Below are 21,478 nucleotides of genomic sequence, written 5' to 3' on the forward strand. Positions count from 1 at the left end.
TCACATATTTTCACATAGGGAGTAAAACGGCTGTAGGAGGAAATGGCAATCTGGGAATTTTTTTTTTTTTTTTAATTCCATCCAATTCGACAAATACTCATGGAGTTCCTGTCAGGTGCTTGGCCTGTGCTAAGTGTGCGGTGGATGGAGAGAGAAGTAAAAATGCAAGGCAAATACGTCAAGGATTGGGCAGCCTTTATAGCTGAGCCTCGTTCCATTTCATTAACTTGCTGAGCAGGAAAAGCTGGCCTTCTAAGGGAGTGGTTCTCAATGCTGGCTGCACATTGGGATGACTCGGGGACCCATAAAAACTCAAAACCTGGATTCCGTTTCCAGACGTTCTAAGTTGATTGCTCTGGGAGAGTCATTATTTTTAGAACTACTTAGGTGACCCTAATGAGAAGCCACTATTGCAACCCACTGCCATGTTGAGTAGAGTTTCATCTTTAAATTATGCCATTTACTCAACCCACAAATATTTATTGAGTACCTATGAGGCACTGACACTGCACTGACACTTGTGAAACTCTTTGCAGTGTTTTCATCTGAGCAATAGATTATACCTCCAAAGGGTCGGCTGTGGTCCCTGGACCACTGAAATTAGGCTATTCAGTGAGCAAGGGTTTCATAACTCACTTTTTTAGCCCCAAATCAGACGATGATTAAGAAAACAAATTCACTGCTTAGCACTCAGTTTTCAAGCCAGTCTTTTTTAAGTAAATAGAATAATACTGTCCGTTAAATCTATGATAATGAGCCATGGGAAAGATACAAAGCAGTGATACAAAGATTACCCAACCAAGACAAGAATCACCCACCTTTTCAGAAAACGTTACAGCTAGAATCGCACAGCACTTCAGAAAGAAAGATCTTACTTAGTGTCCACAGGTATTCCTACCCCTATTTAACGGATAGACAAATGGGGTCGGCAGGGTCCAGTGGCTCCTTCGAGGTCAAACATTTAGTAAGTAACTAACGGGGATTTTAACGGCAGTCTTGGGCTGCGCATGGTGACTCACGCCTGTAATCCCAGCACTTTGGGAGACCAAGGTGGGTGGATCACCTGAGGTCAGGAGTTTGAGACCAGCCTGGCCAACATGGAGAAACCCCATCTCTACTAAAAAATACAAAAATTGGCCAGGCATGGTAGCAGTCTCCTGTAATCCCAGCTGCTCGAGGGTGAGGCAGGAGACTCGCTTGAACCCAGGTGGCAGAGGTTGAGCCGACATCGTGCTATTGCACTCCAGCCTGGACAACAAGAGCAAAACTTGGTCTCAAAAAAAAACAGGCAGTCTTCTGACTCCTTCAATCATAGAATCTCGGAGCCGGAGGAGATATATCATGACCTAATTCTAACCCTTGCTGGTGAGTTCCTTGAGTTCCAAAGAAAATAAGTGACCTGGTCAGCCAGTGGCCCAACAGCATTTAAAATCTTAAGACTGACACTCTGTCTCCCAGCTCTCAGGGCAGTGTTTTTATCTGAACAATAGATTATATTAATACCTCTGACGGGTCAGCTCTGGTGACTAGACACCGAAATTAGGATATTCGGTGATCAAGGGTAACTCACTCGTTTTAGTCCCAAATCAGATGATAAGAAAGCAAATTGACTGCCTAGCACTTAATTCTCAAGAAAAGTAAGTAAATAGAATAATACCGTAAGTTAAATCGACAATAAACAGGCTTTTTCAGGATTCCAAATCCCAAATCTTTGACCAATTTGTGTACCTGGAGCCTGCCGCTTCTCCATGGCCGTATCTAGGACATGCAGGCAAGCGTGTTCTTTATTACTAATTAAGTCTGAAGTTCTCCATCCAGGCTGCCCATCAGAATCACCTGGTGTGCTATTTTAAAATACCTATACCTGGACCACATCCCCAGAAATTTTGATTTAATTGGCTTGGTGGGTTCTGGGCATCAGTATTTTGAAAAACTCCCCAAGTGATTCTGACATGTATCTCGGGTGAGACTGCTAACTCAAGGAGTTGCCCTCAGATACATGCGGCCAACTTTGATTTCAGGTGCTCCTCTTCCCGGTGAGCAGTGTGGGAGGAACTCCAGTCTCCTCCTCCATTCCTTCTCTCCCCCAAGATCTACCAGGCTTCTTTTTTGGCCTTTTAAGACTAGAAATAGCTTCTCCCAAGCAAGGAATAATCAGGCCTCATGTTAAGAGAGAGACTTTTTTTTGAAATTCTAAAAATAGCTGGCCAATTCTCCTTAAAACTGTCAAGGTCAGGAAAATCCGGGCAAGACTGGGAAACTGCTACAGACCAGATAGGACTGAGGAAACATGACAAATAAATAAAACACGGCATCCTGATTGGATCCTGGAGCAGAAAATAAAACACATAATTAGAAAATGGGTGAAATTCAAATGAAGTCTACAGTTAATAGTAATCTACCAAAAAATTGGTCTCTTACTTTTGATAAATGTACCAAGATAATGTAAGACGATAATGTAGGGAAAGCTGGTTCAAGGGTAAAAGAAAATGATCTATACTATCTGTAATTTTTCTGTAAGTATAAAACTCTTTCAAAATTTAAAAAAAAAAAAAAAAGCTTACAAAATAAAGAGGAAGCGGCCAGGCACGATGGCTCACACCTGTAATCCCAGCACTTTGGGAGGCTGACGTGGGTGGATTACTTGAGGTCAGGAGTTTGAGATCAGCCTGATCAATGTGGTGAAATCCTGTCTCTACTAAAAATAGAAAAATTAGCCCGAGTGGTGATGGGCACCTGTAATCCCATCCCAGCTACTCAGGAGGCTGAGACAGGAGAATTGCTTGAACCTGGGAGGTGGACGTTGCAGTGACCCGTGATCAAGCAGCTACACTCCAGCCTGGGCGACAGAGCAAGACTGCCTCAAAGAAAAAAAAAAAAAAACAGAGGGAGCAACTTTTTCAGGTGCATGAAAACAGTGATATTCAGGGGCTCTTCTTCTCCCTGAGCAGGAGGTCATTATGGAAGGAGCTCTCTCAAACATGAGAGTATGAGAGATCATTTACCTCACCTGATTTACCTCACGATAGCATTTTCTCTCCCTCCCTCTCAAAGCTTTACCCTTTTGCCTAGCTAATTGCCTGTGTCTGAGGATTCTATTTAGTCCTGAAACTATCCCATAGCTCCAGGAGACCTGAGTTCTCCTCAGTGGTTAGAAGCTATCACAGACAATTCTGGCAGTGTTGTGTGTTAGTCATGTGGGAAAAGCAGAGATTCTAGCATTATGCCGAATTTCAACTGAGAAGAAGCTGGCCTGGCTGCCGGTCTGAGACGTGAGGCTACGTGGCATAGTCATCGTGACAGTATTTCCATTGTGTTGGCAGCACCAGTTCCACTGTTATGTTCTGACCACACTCACATGCATATTTTATGATCTTACTGAATGCAGTGTGTTCCGTACATATTACATATGTAGTCTCCAAGCACATTAAAAACAGCTGCTGCCTGGCTTCCTGTCTGTTTTCCCAGCCTATAAGCCTGGTTCCCAGGCTGACTTCCAAGAGTCTTCTCCATCAGAAAAAATGAATGAACTATTAGCAAGTGATATTTGGCCACCAGATCTTCAGAATGATCTTCATGGGAGCTGACTGAAGCTGAAAGGAGTGTAACTTCCTAATGGAAGAAAGAAGAGCTAGCTCCCTTCGTTTCTACTCAAAGAGAAACCAGCTCATGGCCAGTGTGGTAGTTTTGTCACTAAAAATACAAACCCACTTGGTTCTGATCTGACACCCACTAGAATTAGACTGTCTGTATCCCATGGGCAAAGAATGTCCTAGGAGCTTGCTAGACAGTGTCTCTTGGAAGTGAAACAAAAATAAGAGGCTGTGAGAAAAAAATGCTGAAGTGGGGCCTTAAAACGAGGCTCTTGTATCCAGTCAAGTCTGCTCTGCTCGCCCTAGCGCAGAATAGGGTGTTTTTGCTTTGACCAGGCTCGGATCATGTTTTAGATCAAACCTCTCCATTGGGCCAGCTTCCGGCTTTTCCATCGGCCAGGACAGGGCCTCTGTTGTACTGTGTTCCAACGTGGAGCCCGGAGGCTAGGTGGTGTGTAACCAGCCAGCACACAGATTGTCCCTCCACTCTGCCTCCCGCATCCTTGCACTGCTTTCCGTTGTGCCTGTCTACCTTCTCCACTAGACTATAAATCCCCATGAAGAAAAGAATCGTGTATGATTAATTTTTGTGTCCCTTGCTCTGCCTACCACAGTGCCTGTGAAATAGCAAATGTCCAACACATGTCTGTGAAATATGTCTTGTAGTTCCTTAAGTGGCAAAGCTTCCTAGGGGGCTTGTTTACAGCTGCAGTCAGGGTTCCTGTAGTCACAGCAGCAGGGGAGGTCGGGGCAATGCTCAGTCAAAATCAGATGGAGGGCCCTACATTTCATTGCCCATCCTGGAAAGAGTATGGGTTGATTCTGTGGAGACTAAAGGGAATGCTAGAAGCATCTCCAAGGCATGCACCACGGTCACAAGTGTTTGCTCATCTTTAAGCCAGAGGGAAATCATAGTTGTAATTTTACTCCATGGTGTAGAATTCACTACCTGTCATAAAGGAGACAGAACACAAGGGCACTGGGGACAAAGGCAAGAAGAGACAGAAGCTCTTTTAGCACAATGGCATATAGACAACTTGGAAGTAAGAGGTGGGGTGATATCATCCTTCACCAGCTGGACTTACAGTAAAGCACGCAAAACAAAACCAGGAGAAAACGCACTCTTTTCTTGTCAAGTTGGGGACATCATCCAACCCGATTCCACGAGGGATACAGATTAAAGAAAGACCCTTCTATTCTATTGCACCCATGTCCACCACTTCAACTAGCATCAAGTTTTAGTGTTATACTTTAGGACCTTCCCAAGAAGGTCCCCCCTCATAGTCCTCTCCTACAGAGCCACCCACCCAATCTTTTTTCTTCCACACCGCTTTGGCTTTAAAAATATTTATTTCCTCCCACCAGGCCTCTACCTTGGGCTAAGCATCCAGGTGGCTTGTCAATCACCAGCAATGTGTATTTATGCTGCTGGACTCTGAAGGTGGAAAACTAAAGAACATAGAGGACTCTTCGTAATTACCTGGCCTCAGGATGGGGTATTTATAAATCAATTACACCCATCACACTGACATATCTCCTTTATGTCATGAAGCTGAAAAAGCATCAGATCCCTTCCTCACTTCGAATCCTGCTGCTTTCTGGTGTTCAGGCACTCCCCTGGTATTTCCTGTGTACATATCTATGTTGCTTATTCAACTGACTGTAAGGTCATTTGAGGGAAAAACCATGTTCCTAATGTTTATTCTAGATTTGGCATGTGCTGGGCCCCACACAAGAGTGAAATGTTTTGGGAAGCCAAGGAGGATGGATCACCTGAGGTCGGCAGTTTGAGACCAGCCTGACCAATGTAGTGGAAGCCCATCTCTACTAAAAATACAAAAATTAGCCCATAATCCCAGCTACTCGGGAAGCTGAGGCAGGAGAATTGCTTGAACCCAGGAGGCAAAGGTTGCAGTGAGCCAAGATTGCACCACTGCACTCCAGCCTGGGCGACAAGAGCAATTTGCCATCTTAAAAAAAAAAAAAAAAGGAAAGTGGTAAGGAAGAAAAGGGAAAATACCTGAGCCATTCTGTGCTTTTACTCCAAATCCTTAATTTTGTATATTTTTTAATAAGTCCTATATAAGATGCTTGTAAAATAATCTTGGCCATTCTGGCTGCCAAAATCCAACAAAGTCTGGGCCATCTTATTATGTTCGTGTGTTAAAATTCTCTCCACACAGGTGCAGGCTGGCATGTATATTCTTCAGCCAACCTGGACTAGTTTCTCTTCTAACTTGGCCTATCCTTTCTGGCCTTGTATTTCTGCTGAGATTATGCTGTGTAACAAGCAACCCCCGAAACCTCAGGAATTCATAAAAACTAACATTTATTTTCATTCCCAGGTTTGTACATCTGCTGTCATTTGGCTGATTTCAGCCGGGCTGATCTGGGCAAGGCTGGACTTCAGCCAGAGCAGCTAGAGGTTTGCTTACATGTGGCTTCATTACAGACCCCACACTGAATGGGCCACAGTTCCCTGAGATGAGCTGTTCTCAAGACGGAGGGAAGAAGCTTCGAGAGGGCTGGCAGAAACTTATCAGGCGACTTTCAAAGTCTGTACTCACGAACACCATGCTACTGCTTCCACCCATATCCCTCTGAAACTTTCCGTAAGAAAGTTACAGGGCCAAGCCCAAAGTCACTGGAGGTAAGGGAGTATGCTCCCTGAACAGTGTGGAAAATAAGATGAATATCTCCTGTTTAGTGATCTAATGTATCACAAGCCTATCTGATTTTATGTTTACTATTTCATTTGGCTAAAATGCCCCTACCATCCACAAACCTACCCATTTAAATCTAGCCCATCCTTCAAGTCTGTTCAAATGTCGCCACTTCCATCAAACTCTCTCTGGTGTCACTGGACAAATACAAGCATTCTTTTATTCAAAACTCCAAAATCCATATAGCTCTGGAAGAACTGCCCTGCAGTCCTCTTTATGTGTAATAGCTCCTATAAAATCCTAAACACCTTTAAAAAGGGAGCGGGGGCTATGAGCAATTCATCTATTTATTACCAACATCATTTAATGCCTCTAGCATGGTAGGCAGCACATGTGACATAAAGCAATTAATATGGGCCAGGCACAGTGGCTCATGCCTGTGATCCCAGAACTTTGGGAGGCCGAGGCGGGAGGATTATGAGGTCAGGAGTTCAAGACCAGCCTGGTCAAGATGGTGAAACCCCATCTCTACTAAAAACACAAAAATTAGCCAGGCGCAGGGGCAGGCACCTGTAATCCCAGCTATTAGGGAGGCTGAGGAAGGAGAATTGCTTGAGCCCAGGAGGCGGAGGTTGCAGGGAGTCAAGATCACACCACTGCACTCTAGCCTTGGAGACAGAGCAAGACTTCATCTCAAAAAAAAGAAAAAGAAAAATCAATACGTATGCCTGTGTATACACATATGACTGGAGGATAGGGGGTGTCTACTTAAAAGAGAAAAAGTGGCAATGATTAAAGATTACAGCTCTGGCATCAGACAGATCTCGGTTCAAACCCTGTCTTCCTTCTCCTTGGCTGTGTGCCTCGTGGAGAGGTAGTTAACCTAATTGTACCTCAGTTTTCTCAGCCATAAAATGGAGATTATAATAATCCACATAAAAGATGAATACAGGATAGGCACCTAATAAGTGGGGCCATTTTATTATTCCTATATACTTTATGGTAAAATGTTATTTCTCTTATTATATACAATGTGATGAAAATATTTTTTAAATAAGTTCATAATGACAGGGATTAAAAAGGAACATGTGTTAGGGTCATAGGATTGTAAGAAAAACATCCTCCTTTTTTATTTCCTTCGGGGATAATATGGTTTTGTTTTTATAATTAAAAAAATTAAACATCTATTTTCCCTGGTATTTGGCCAACTCCAGGGTGGTGACATATGGACCTACCCTGCTCCATAAAAATGACTTTTTGAAGAGATGCTGTGTGCCAAGCCCATTATAAATCTTTTTTCTCATTCTCACATTCATCATGCAAGGTAAGTAACATGCCCATTTTACAGATGAGAAGGGTGAGATTGGGAGAGGTTATTTGTTCAGGCCTCTGCAGTTAGTAAGTGGGAAATATGGGAAATAGATATTGGGCCTGACTTTGAAGCTCAGACTTCCTTCTCCACCCCACATTCCTATCCAGACTGTTTCACAGTTAGTTTATAGTGTGAAAAACAAACCAGGAAAGCTGCGCAGATCCTGGCCTCCGGTACCCCAGAAACCGGGCTCCTTAGAGAAATGGCTGATCCTAGAACTACAGCAGGAAAAACATGAGCTCAGCCTGGACCATCCTATAGGGCCGAAAAGTAAAATAGTACTGAAAAAAAAAGTTTTGAACAACACACACACACACACACACACACACACACAGAAACACGCCCCAGGGGCACAAGAGCCAACTGAAAGAGCTTCTAGCCAAAGGTAGAACAATTTGAGACACAAAGTTAAATAGTGTTGGATTACAGCCCAAAGTGTAAAATAAATACCCGTGAGTCAATACTGATATAAATAAATGATTGACTAAAGAAATAAATGAGGAAGAATAGACAAATTTCCCATGCGGGAGACTGAGAAACAACTTGTGTGGATACTCCACCCTCAAGGCGGTGAAACAGAACTCCTTAAGTACAGGCTGCCCATGGAAACTTCCTTCAAAAAGCACAGTATGAAATGGGGTGGGGCAGAGTAACTTTACAGCAGAGAAAGCTGAAAAACACTACCTCAGCCAGGCAATTAAGGTCAGCATCAGCAATGATAAGTCACGTTGATAGCCGGTACCCTTGAAATGATGTCACGGGAATGGCACTTCACCTCTGCAGCTTTCCTCCCACAGCCGCATAACCCCAGCCTAATCATGAAAAATTATGAGGGCCCCCTAGTGAGACATCCTACAAAATGCCCCACCAGTACTTCTCAAACCGTCAAGGTCACTTTCCTACACATCGAAAACTATTCTAAAATAAAATACTAAAATTACAAAAAATTAGCTGGGCACAGTGGTGCGTGCCTGTAATCCCAGCTGCTCGGGAGGCTGAGGCAGGAGAATTGCCTGAACCCAGGAGGCGGAGATTGCGGTGAGCCGAGATCGCGCCATTGCACTCCAGCCTGGGTAACAAGAGCGAAACTCCGTCTCAAAAAAAAAAAAAAAAAAAAAAAAAAAAAAAATATCCAGAGCCTGAATGTAAAAACGAGTACTGACTCTGGAATTGGCCCTGGAAGAATCTGGAGTACAGGCCAGAAAAGGATTTTTCCGTTTTCTTGGAAAACAAGAAAGTACCACCTGACAAAACACTTGCATCCATCACATTTTAAAGCTGACTTGCCTAACCTAGCAGCTATCTGGTGATCCCAAATGAGGAAGCAATTTGCCAGGTCGTAAAATAATTTATTCCATGGTTATCTGATGACATCTATCAAAGTCCCCCTGTTATCCTTCTCATAGCACACATTATTCCCTTCTCTTTTAGAACTTACCCCTTGTGAATAAGTATTTCAACAATTATCTGCTCAATGTCTATCTTCCACAGCACACTGGAGTTTTAAGGGGAAAGAAACCTTTTTCAGCACTGTATTCCCCGAACTTCGCAGAGCGGTACCTACTAGGAGCTCGAGAACTGTTTACTGAATGCTTGAATGCCAGTGCAGTCTAGAGGAGCAGTGATCGATACTGCTAATCGTGGTGCAGGGCAAATGACAAGCCTGAGCTTTCTGAAGATTGAGGGGCCACTGGGACAAATGTAGCTTCTCTCTCAATCTTTTTCCATCTCTTAGTTCACACTCCAAGTCATCAAATACAATTATTTCTCTTTTTTTAACTTAACTTCACGAGTACATGTGCAGGTTTGTTACATGGGCAATCATGTGTGTCTTGGGGGTTCATTGTACAGATTATTTCATCACCCAGGTATTAAACCTCGTACCCATTAGTTATTTTTCCTAATCCTCTCCCTCCTCCCACCCTTCACCTTCCAGTAGACCCCAGAGTGTGTTGTTTCCCTCTCTGTGTCCATGTGTTCTCATCATTTAGCTCCCACTTATAAGTAAGACCATGAGGTATTTGGTTTTCTGTTCCTGTGTTAGTTTGCTGAGAATGATGGCTTCCAGCTTCATCCACATCCCTCCAAAAGACATGATCTCCCTTTTTTATGGCTGCATAGTATTCCATGGTGTACATGTACCACATTTTCTTTATCCCGTCTACCATTGATGGGCATTTAGGTTGATTCCATGTCTTTGCTATTGTGAATGGTGCTACAATGAACACACGCATGCATGTGTCTTTATAGTAGAACGATTCATATTTCTTTCGGTATATACCCAGTGATGGGATTGCTGGATCAAATGGTATTTCTGTCTTTAGGTCTCTAAGGAATTGCCACACTGTCTTCCACAATGACTGAAATAATTTATACTCCCAACAACGGTACAAATACAATTATTTTGAAGGCTTTCAAACAAATCTAGGAATGAAATATAACCTGTTTAATCAAATCTAGTCCTAGAAAACACTTACATTTCCCAAAATGCAAGGAAATTATAAGACCCACATATTTTCCTTGACGTGGCTCATCTACGCCCTCAGAACTGAGACTGGGGCAGGCATCACAAGGAAAACCTAGTCTCCTAAAAACCACGGGAAACATGTGGCCAAAAGCACTGTGGGGGGAAACCAAAAGCATAAAAAGATTTCATTAGGGACACTTGGTATCGTCTCTCTGGTACATCAATCTTCGTTATTATTTTGTTCTATAAGTGCATTCCAGATCACAGCAAGTTAGTAGTTTTGCCATATCTTTCACTGCCTGGCTTTATGTAAGCGCTGCTAAGAATAAAATTAAGCAGTGGGAGAAAAACAGCAGTTTGGTGTCTAAATTTAGAAAACTTGATGAATAAATCTATTAAATCCATTGTGGGGAGAGAAAGAGCAAATCACTTCTTATTGGAAAGATAAAATAAATAGAAAATAAAAGGTGATTATCTTTATAATTTAGAAAAACAGATTTAAATGTAAAGCACCCCCCCACACACACACACACACACACACTTTTATTTACAAATGAGTACATTGGTTGATTGTGTATTTTCATTCACATAACCCTCAACTTGAATTTTTAAAAAGATATACTGTGAGGCAAGAAGCCATGCAGAGGATCATCAATGGAGCCCTGAATTCTGTATTTATTGGGGAGGGGGAGGACCTTTATGAGATCCTCCTTATGTGATATAAATCACCCTCTGAAGATCATGGAAAGCAGGTGCCCCACATTCTGCACTGCAGACATCTGGCAGGCTTTTATCCTCACACTCCACCCTCCCGCTCAACATCTGGCAGCCCCTTCATCCCTGCTCCCCACCCCCAGCCCCAACTGCCTCCCAACATCTGCCACACACTTCTCTTAACCTCAGAAGCAAATCCAGTCCAAAGCTCAAAGGCACAATGTTCCAGGGGTGGTGACCTGGAGTTACACGCTGGGTGGGAGTGAAGCGGGGTTTGTTTTTATTTTTTTCCTAAACTTTAAGTGAATACACAATTCACTCGGAAGTATGCTTTTATGTCAAACTGGTTCTCACTGAGAAACTTGTTTAAAATTGAAATCCAACGTTAACATGAACCTCTTCATAAGTTTTAAATCACCTTGGGAATTGAAGGGTACACAATCAAAAAAGTATGGGGAGGAGAATAATGTTATGCTGATGACATGCATCCTATGAGCAGAGAAATTTAATTCTGATCGGGAAAAATGGACAAAATTCTTACGGCTTGTCTATGAAGTACAAATCGCTTAAAGGAACTGTCTTAAACCTAACCCAAAATGCTTTGAAATCTATTTAAGGAAGTGAGTGCCATTTGAATTCCACATTACTTTAGAAATTCCTCCTCACGGCACTCACTGGTTTATGGCCCCTGCTCACCTGCAGTCTCCTCTCGTTCTAAACAGGAAGGCAGCTTCCTAGGTAGGGCTCGCCCTGAAGTACCTCTCCTCACCTGAGGAAATCGTGGGACTTAACGCTTCCTACTAACACATTTGTATTCCGCCTACACCACTCTGACCGTTTGCTCTTAACCATTTCATGGCATTTACCTTAGGGTTACCTGAGTGAGTAAACTCCCCAACTATTTCCTCCAGCACCCACTCTCAGCCACCCATACACACACAGTTCTCCTTCCCCTCCCTGCTTTAGACCAAGCCCTGTGTCTCTCCTTTAAATGAAGAGATGCTTGCTGTTCCTTTTTCCAGAGAAACATGAATAAAACCACGTAACCCTCAGTGATCCGGGCACAGGTGACTTCCTGAGGTGGTCCTGGCTTCCGTAAACTTTCCAAACTCAAAGCCACTCTGGCCCTTGGATGGCTGCCAAGATGCTGGATGCATCACAGAGAGTCTGCAGGCCAGCGCTCTATCAAAGCGTTTTGCCATTTCATTACACACTAAATTACTTATTACTTCTGGGACATTATTTAGATTCTGCTGTAGTGTACAAATTTCTTGTTTAAAAGTTTAACATGTTGAGTGACTATTGCTTATTTGAAATTCCTCGCATGTATGTTTGTCTGGGTTTTTTTTCACTAACAATCCTTTATTTTGGTTCCAAAGAATGCTAGAACAAAGAGATATATCAACATTGTTTTCTCTTTTGATAGTCACCTGCAGTAGGGAACTTTTTATGCTTATTAAAATCACAGGGGATAGTAAACTATGTCAGGGTGGAAGCAGACTAGAACTGTTCATGCCTTTGCGTGCTGACGTGATTATTACCAGGATGACGGTGACAAAAAGAAAGTCTGTAGTGAGAACCCAACAAGCCGGATTGACACATTTTACCAGAAAAAGCATGTCAATGGGAGACAAAGGACTTACCCGCTAGTCCGAGTCTCCGTCTTGTTAGCTCTGTGATCTTTGGGTCTTGGTTTTTCTCATCTAGAATGATTAAATTTGTCTAAATATATTTTTCTTAACGTTGTATTACAAAAAATTCTGGAGTAGCTGCAGCACTAGAAAGATGGCAGAGCAAGAGAAAAGAAACATCTCTTTGGTTTCAGAGAATCTCCTGAAAAAGAGGAAGGCTTATCAAGCCTCAAAGCCACCCAGGCAAAGAAGGGGCAGAGGAAAAGAAAAGGGCCAGGTTTAAGTGACGGGAATCATTCCTACATGATTCCTGATGGCAGAAACGTGATGAAGTGCATCTCAGACAACTAGAAGTGAAAACTCATGTCTTGGTATTGCCAGATACACATTCCTTGGCCCTTGTCATTTGTGTGGAAAGGACTGATGGTGTGAGTTTACTGGTGCAGAGCGCCATGGCAAGACCTTCACCTAAAGAAAATTTTCAGTGGTGTCTTTGCAAAAGTCACCCCCTAGAACATAAAAATGCTGCATATAGTGGAACCTGATGTGACCTGGAGATTTCCAAACCTGAAGTCTGTCCGACACTCATTTTGAAACGTGGACAAACCAAGGTCAACAGTAAGACCAACCCTCTGACAGACAACGTGGTGATGAGGAGCACCTGGGGAAGTTTGGACCTCATTCATGAAATCCCCTCCCCAGGGAAACATTTCCAGGAGACCTCATGGTTCTTGCGCCCTTTCCACCTCTCAGTGGAATTGCTATTGAAAATAGGGTGGGCTTCCTCAGGGAAATGGGCACACCAGGCTATCGGGGCAAACGCATCAATCAGCTTATCCTCCAGCTGAACCAGACCCAGGTGCCAAAATGTAGGACATTTTTCTCAATGAAGTAGAATCATAGGTTTTTGTTTTGGGGGGAATTTTTATCAAGTATCTTCAGAGAAAATTACTTCCTGCTTTACCTTCAAAAACTGGAAAGGAAGGGGCAAAGGAAATACAGTAGCTTATGTTCATGGCAAGCACCTCTCATCACAGTCCAGCTCCAAGGAAAAATGCCAGCGTTTTCTACGCTGGCTGCTGCCTCGTCTGACATCAGCACATTCCATGGAGGAAGGAGTCCTGCTTTGCCACATCTCCCATACTAGGGTTTAACGTTGGTGAATGAGTAACTCCAGCGTTTGTGAAACGCTCCCTAAGACTCCTGCAGCAGTCAACCAAGCCCAGCGACATAATTGAATCTGGAGATTCCTGGGGCCTTGTTTTGAAAAAGACGTGAAATACACATAGGAAGAAAGTCACAAAAATGAATGTTCACTTGTCTCTGCACAAGAAAGAAAGAAAAGAAAAAAACCTATTTATAAAAGTAGAGGGAGTAATATAAGTAATCCAGTTTCAGTAATTATCAATATATCTGGTTTCATCTCCATTGCTTTAATCTGCCCCTCCTTTCCTGCTGCGTTTTAAAGCAAACGCTAGATACCATAACATTTCATCTGTAAATATTTGAGTATTTCTAAGAGATAAAGATTTTGCCTTAGCCACATTAATTCATCATTACATCAAAACAAACGAACTGACAAGACCAAAAACAAAAGAACAAAACCACTTAACAGTAATTCCTTCCATTCCTTTCAACTCAAACATTTCCAGACCCAAAGCTGACAAGCTAGACCTGAGTCAGTTATAGCCACAGAGTCCTAAGAACTGACGCTTTTTACTCTATTCTATAAATGACTAAGAGTTTTAGCATTTCCACCTGATAGACTTCATTGGTCTCCAATTCTGGACTTCAAACCAAAGAGGAACATGAAAAATATAGAGAGCATTAAGTAAAGAGCCAACCAAAAGGTTTTGGTGTTCAAAAAGAAGGCAGATTCCTTATAAAACTTGAAAGAACTGGAATTATTCTGACTGAAAAGGAGACATGCCAATGGAGTACATTAGAAGCAAAAATCATTCATTCATTCATGTACTTTTTCATTCATTCATTCAATGAACACTAATTGAGGGACAATAGTAAGTGATGGGGATGCAATGACACAACGTGTCACCCACAGGAATTGTGGCAATAAGTTAGCCTCCATCTTCAATTAGGGAAAAAGTAACACCAAGGGGGCTATACATGCAGCAGGAAGACCAGCAAAATATTAAAGTGGGTTTTCTTGGGTTTTTTTTTAGAGATGGAGTCTCACTCTGTTGCCCAGGCTGAAGTACAGCCATGCAATTTGGCTCACTGCAACCTCCACCTCCAGGGTTGAAGTGATTCTCCTGCCTCAGCTTCCCCAGTAGCTGGGACTACAGGTGCATGCCATCATGCCCAGCTAATTTTTGTATATTTGGTAGAGACAGAGTTTCACCACGTTGTCCAGGATGGTCTGTATCTCCTGACCTCATGATCCGCCCACCTCGGCCTCCCAAAGTACTCAGATTACAGGCCTGAGCCACCACGCCCAGCCTGAGGTAGGTGTTCAAGGGACACTGGGAATCTCCTTTCAGAGACAGGAGAACTTCATTTTTGTTTGGGATGTTTTAAATATGCATAGAGGATAGAAAATCTTTTATGGATGTTATAGGATTTTGTACACCCCCAATTTATTCTTTGTCAAGAAATGTGTAAAATACAGAATAGAGCTCATACAGATTTCTATTACCTGATATTTGCATCTGTCTGGTGTTAGGAGTTACCCTATACGTAAAGACAAAATCACTCTATAAATTTAGGTTTGCTTCTCTCTAAAATTGGAAATGTGAAATATAACTTAACTTCACCTCTCTGAACAGAAGTCTTGGGTGTGTGAAACACAATTGGAAGACAGAGAGGTCCATGAAAATTCACTTCAGTCTCATCTCCCCTCAGTGCTCCTGCTGTTAGGATAGCAGGCTCTCACATCTGACAACTGTAAGGTCTATAAGTTGCTGGTCACCACAGTAATGTTGAAATTGGCAATTTAAAAGCCCAGTGACTGAGAAAGACCACCTGAAGAAATTCGGACACCTGCAGAAAGACAGCCCTGAGCCAAACAGTGAAGTGACTGACCCCTTAGTACTGTCCCCTTTTCTCCCACCCCACGGCCTTCACCTTGGTCAGCCACTCACAACCTCCCTTAGATAAGGTTCTGGCCCCTGACTTCATTCTTCCCCAGCCAAAGAAATGCCACTACCTCCTTCCCGTTCACCCAGAGTCATCATTTACCATGAAATCAATGTTTCTGAAAGGTAATGTGAACATATAAGTAACTGAATTTGTTTGCTCCTCAAAATGTCTATTTTCACTTTTATTAGACCTCCTAAACCCATCAGTTGGTCATTGAGGTAAAGCAGGTGCGTACATACCACCGAATCCACTAAGAGCTTTCAGACCATTGTCCAATTTAACTCATCTCCACAGCACCCCACCGCCCCCCAATCCAGATTTGCAGCATTTTACAGATGAAGAAACTGAGGAGCAAACAGACTAAGTTGCTTTTCCATGATCACTCGGAACTAAGAGACAGAGTCATTTCTGACTTCAAATCCTCCCTCAACATCTGGAAATCCGAGCGCTTCCGCCTTCCTTGTGGAGTACAAGCAGGTCCATCACCTCCTCAACTGAAAAAGAAGCAGCACGCAGCCCTCTCCCTAAGGTCTGACCCTTCGCAGACCAGTCCTTTAGATTTCTGATTCCAGATGCTTTGCTGTTGTTGTTGTCGTTGCTCATTTATTTCATTTGTTTCCACAATCTCAGCATCCGTAGTTAAGAAAATATTTTAACCCTAAGAGACCTTTTTTTTTAATTGCATTTTAGGCTTTGGGGTACATGTGCAGGACATGCAAGATAGTTGCATAGGTACACACATGGCAGTGTGATATGCTATGCTGCCTTCCTCCCCTTAGCCCACATCTGGCATTTCTCCCCATGCTATCCCTCCCCAGCTCCCCCCGCTGTCCCTCCCCTAGTCCCCCCAGTAGACCCCAGTGTGTAGTGCTCCCCTCCCTGTGTCCATGTGTTCTCATTGTTCATCACCCGCCTATGAGTGAGAATATGCGGTATTTCATTTTCTGTTCTTGTGTCAGTTTGCTGAGAATGATGTTCTCCAGATTCATCCATGTCCCTACAAAGGACACGACCTCATCGTTTTTGATTGCTGCATAATATTCCATGGTGTATATGTGCCACATTTTCCCAGTCCAGTCTATCATCAATGGGCATTTGGGTTGGTTCCAGGTCTTTGCTATTGTAAACAGTGCTGCAATGAACATTTGTGTGCATGTGTCCTTATAGTTGAACAATTTATAGTCCTTTGGATATATACCCAGTAATGGGATTGCTGGGTCAAATGGAATTTCTATTCTGAAACTACTCCAAATAATCCAAAAAGAGGGAATCCTTCCCAAATCATTTTATGAGACCAACATCATCCTGATACTTAAACCTAAGAGACTTTTCATTGTGGACATCCTAGACACCTGTAGCCCCCCCAGTAGAGGCGAGGCCTCGCCAAATAGCACTACACCAACAGACACTCCGGCCAGCTCTTGACTCCCTGCTCATATATAAGAAGCCAAAGTCAGTCAAAGAAGAGGGAATGCCTCAGGCTTTGGTGCATCAATGATCAACTTTGGTGCCCTTGGCTGACTTGGTCAGCAATTCAGAAAGATCGATATAAATTACATAGATGCCACATTGCAATGAGTGCCACTGGATTATCCAATGACTGGAAAGAGAAGCAGCCAGCTCTGTCACCATCCTAGGGTTTGCTGAGCCACCTCTGCCTTTCACTACACATAGGGCTTATGTTGAGAAAACTGGCTAGATCCACGTATATTCACATCTCTGTAATAATGCACCATGTTCTCACGGGAATCTCCTAGACTGTGAGTTCAGATGCCTGCCGTCTAATCTCGGATCTCACTAGCTCTGTGATGCTAATAACTCACTTCCCCTATCTGGGCCTCAGTTCCTTCATCTGTAAAATAGGGGCCTGAATTAGAATTCCCTCTTCTAATGTTGCACAAGGGACACTGTGCTGCATTTTCTTCTGGAAAGATGTAACTCTGCACAAAGAGGCAGTAGGGTGTATGCACTGGAGCTAGTCAACCTGCATTTGAATCCTGATTCTCCCACCTACTAGCTGTGTGTCTCTCAGCAACTTACTCATCTTTTCTAAGACTCAGTTTTGTTATTCATTATAAATAAAAGTAATAATTATTGAGAGGTCAAATCAAAGAATGCATATAAACTAATGAGCAGAGTGCCTGACACACAATAAGTGATCAGAAACATGTTAGTTCACATGACATTTAAACATGATTCTTATCTTTGTGCCCCAAAAACGTGCATGTGCATCAAATGGAAATGATTCATTCGGTTTTTAAGCTTCCTGGTTTCTGTGTCAACCTCGAAAAAATGTTCATAAGCTCAAGTTCAACTCCAGTTATAAAGTAAAAAAAAAAAAAAGTCTGATTAAAAACTCTCTGCCTCATTGTGGAAAGTCATTTGTTGTAATATTCACATTCAGCCAGCTGTGAGCTGGTCGACTGAGCACCCACTCTGTGTCAGGTTACATCTGAAAGAACATAAATGCTTGAAAGAATCATTTAAGCAAAACCTATATAAAGAAATATACTCCTAATTTATTTTTTGACACTGTTATTTTACTTCGTTGACCCTTAGACACAACCACTGAAATTACTACAGCAAGAGAGTCTGTATGTTTTATGTCATTCATTTGCTCAAAAAATATTTATGACCACATAGTCTGTACACGACACTGTGCAAATCTGAGGCAGATGCAGATTATCTAATCCCCAACACCTGGGAGCCTGTAGTCTTGTAGAAAAGATGCTGCATACAGATATACGTATCAGCCAAAGCAGTATTCATGTGCCATTAAAAAATACAACGTGAAGAAAAATGAAAAATTATTTCTAGCTGGAGACAGAGAAGAAATAGGGTGAACCCTTGGAAGAAGGGGGTATTTATACTGGTCCTTTAGTGGTGAGCAGGATTTCAATGATTAAGAGAGAGGTTTTAGGGAAGAGAGTCCCTGAGGGCCTCCCAGGAATCAGGAATGACAGGCGTCAGCAAAGACTGGGAGAGTCAGATCCATGACATCCATCCATGAAACGTGGCAGAGTCCCATCTGGTCGGCATGTGAGATGCAGGCGACAGTGAGCACCGGGCTGGGAACGCTTTGCCTCTGTGGCGTTTAGGCATCATTTAGTAAACAAGGGCAAGGCATGGAGGGTTTGAAGAACAGGGGGAAACGTGCTCGGAGGTGTTTCAGGAAGACCGATCTGGCACTATGATCTATTTCTCCTTTCCCGAAGAAAAGTCCTACAATCTATGGCCCTCAAAACAATGTGTTTATCCTCAGTGTCTCTAAAAGTGCTTCAGCCATCCCTAGTCGCATTTTAACTGCTTAAATAAAAGCATCATGTGAAACCTGCAGTCCTTATGTCAGGGTGACATTGAAGGTGCAAGGCATACGTCACGAGATTAAATAAACTCACAGTCACCTATCCCCTCCAGAGTCCTGGCTTTAAATTCAGGTCGCATCATAAATGAACAGGGCTTGGTGGCCTCCCGCCTATCTCCTGGGAACATTTGTTTGATTCACTAAAATACGACACAATTTGACACACTCCGTATAATTAGCATTCGCTATTTGGGAGAATGCCCCAGACAGCTAGAATTCAATGTACTGAAGCCAGACCGGAATTTTTCTCTGTCCTCCTCCCTCATTTTTTTTTTCTGCTCTCTCCTTTCTTCATCAGAGGGCCATGGAAGCTGGAGATTTGAGGGAGCAAATCCCAGATGTCCCGGGTGCTCTGCACACCAAGTCAAGCACCAACATGCATGGTTCGGCCTCTGTGTTCTCCTCTGCATGCAGAACAGAGGCTGCTCTCCTATGGTCTGCTCCCAGACCTCTTCACACAACTGTTGATTACACAGTGTTGGTTTCACATACAGAGTTTTTCCGGAAGAAGTTCTGCTTCAGAGAGAGGTGCTTAGTGTTTAGCAGTGCTCCCGCTAACAATGATTAAAGTTATTAATGTTACTTAAATCAAGCAGGGCATGAATACACAGAAGACACTGGGGTAACTACTGCTCAAAACATATGAAAACATCCTCTTTTCTCAAGCACAGGAGTTTGCCTGTTCATTTTAAATCTGTTTAATTCCAATTGTAGGGGGGCCTTGTGACAACCATCCAAAAGTTAGCTGCCAAAACTGTGACTATATTTAGCTGTTTATCACACACCAACCTCAAGGTGGTGCGTGCTGGTAGACACACAGAAAAGCAGAGCAAACTGGAGCTCATTAGCAAGGGATGCCAGGAAAGCTTTAGGAAAATTCAGAACTGGGAAATATTTGTTAGAGAATTTTAGTTGTATTACTTCTAAGGACAAAAAAAAATCTAAGTTTATAAACAGAAGCAGCATAAATAAGTTCATTTTAAAGTTACAATAGACAATGAAGAGTGAGGATACATAAAAAGCACAGACCTCAAACTCCAGGCAAGTGACTGGAATCTTTGATTTCTCGATCCTCTGGTTTACCATGGTTGACATGCTTCCTGCTGCTCACGGCCCTGGAAATGCAAGAAAAGAAATTCATTTTCTATTTTTTTTTCTATCCAAAAGTTACATGTGTCATTATAGAAACATCACAAGTTTCAACTGGATGGGATCCAAAAAAATGTCATCTTCCTGTGAGTGTGTAGCAATACAGCAATGCAGAAATGGAGTCATAACCGACCTGGAAAGCAAGGAGGGCCTCTCCGCACTCCAGATCCAAACGGACACACCACATTGGGTTTCTTCTCAGCAGGGACTAATTTTGATTAGATTTGAAGGCCCAATTTAAGCTTAGCCTAGAAGCTGCCTCCGCTGCTTGTTAGTGGTCTGTGCCCTCATGAACTCTCACTGAAGAATACGGTGGAAACACTCAACTCCACGTTCAAAGCCACAGCACTTTATTTTATGCTTTGGTTTGGTGACGGCTTGGGAAGGGGAAGTCAATTTTCCTTCATGTCTTGGAACAGAATTGGAAACTAATTACATGTTGCTCTGAAAATCAGTTTAAAAAATAGTTTGAAACTAGCCCATAACGTCACATAACCATAGGTGACAACTGGCCCCTAATCGTACCTCAAAGTTTAGCCACTGGCGGTTCATTTATATTTTCCTTCTCGACACCCTCCCCAGCACCCCAAACAAAACGGGCTACTGTTGAGGAAGGTTTGTGGAAAGATGAGTAAACAGTGCCACCTAGTGGGCTAGAGGGCACTAGGGAAAGAAGAAAACCAGTGAATGTGCACAAATGAGAATACCAGCCAACCGGCAGCACTGGGCCACATTTTGCCTTCATTTTTGCCCTCTGTTATCACCCATGAGCAAAGAAGAAAGTTTCCTCAAGGAGACATTAATAGATAATCACAAACAAATAAGCCCCAAGCCCCACAGCTTTCCCTCTCTAGTTCCCTAAAAAAGATCTTACCTAAGTAAAAATAACATCGGTCATTCATTCCGCATTTACGGAGAGCCGATAGTTTACAGCGAGCCTTACCCGGGTCATCTCACTTACTCAGCCAAAGAGTCCAGTTACTGGTTAGGAGATTTGATGACTTGCTCGAAATCACAGCCTCTGACACAGCCCAGGCAGTAACACCCGCTCTGTAGTACCCCCCACACACAGCCCAAGGGCAGCAATGAGATCTTGGGGGAACACGTGTTTGTAATAACACAACAATTAGATACATATAGAGCATTTACTGTGCCCCCGACTACTTAGGGAATACTATGATGCACTGACATGGATCCTGCCCTCTACTAACTTGTCATTTAAAAGAGAAATTTGCACTTTGGGAGGCCGAGGCAGGTGGATCACGAGATCAAGAGATCAAGACCATCCTGGTCAACTTGGTGAAACCCCGTCTCTACTAAAAGTGCAAAAAATTAGCTGGGCATGGTGGCGCGTGCCTGTGATCCCAGCTGCTCGGGAGGCTGAGGCAGGAGAATTGCCTGAACCCAGGAGGCAGAGGTTGCAGTGAGC

At 43.0% G+C, this 21,478-nt stretch overlaps 1 long non-coding RNA gene across 2 annotated transcripts in view; it reads right to left on the reverse strand.

Annotated features, from left to right (window-relative positions):
- LOC118147785 (uncharacterized) overlaps nt 1-20,577 on the reverse strand; it is a 162,857-nt gene extending 142,280 nt beyond the window's left edge. For both annotated transcript variants that reach the window (XR_013526887.1, XR_013526888.1), the window contains exons 1-2: nt 20,183-20,577; nt 19,930-20,015 (exon numbers count right to left, since the gene is read on the reverse strand). This is a non-coding gene — a long non-coding RNA (uncharacterized LOC118147785). The remainder of the gene's footprint in view (nt 1-19,929; nt 20,016-20,182) is intronic.
- Nucleotides 20,578-21,478: the final 901 nt, after the last annotated feature.

Source organism: Callithrix jacchus, chromosome 15, assembly GCF_049354715.1.
Source record: "Callithrix jacchus isolate 240 chromosome 15, calJac240_pri, whole genome shotgun sequence".
Classification (NCBI taxonomy): Eukaryota; Metazoa; Chordata; class Mammalia; order Primates; family Cebidae; genus Callithrix; species Callithrix jacchus.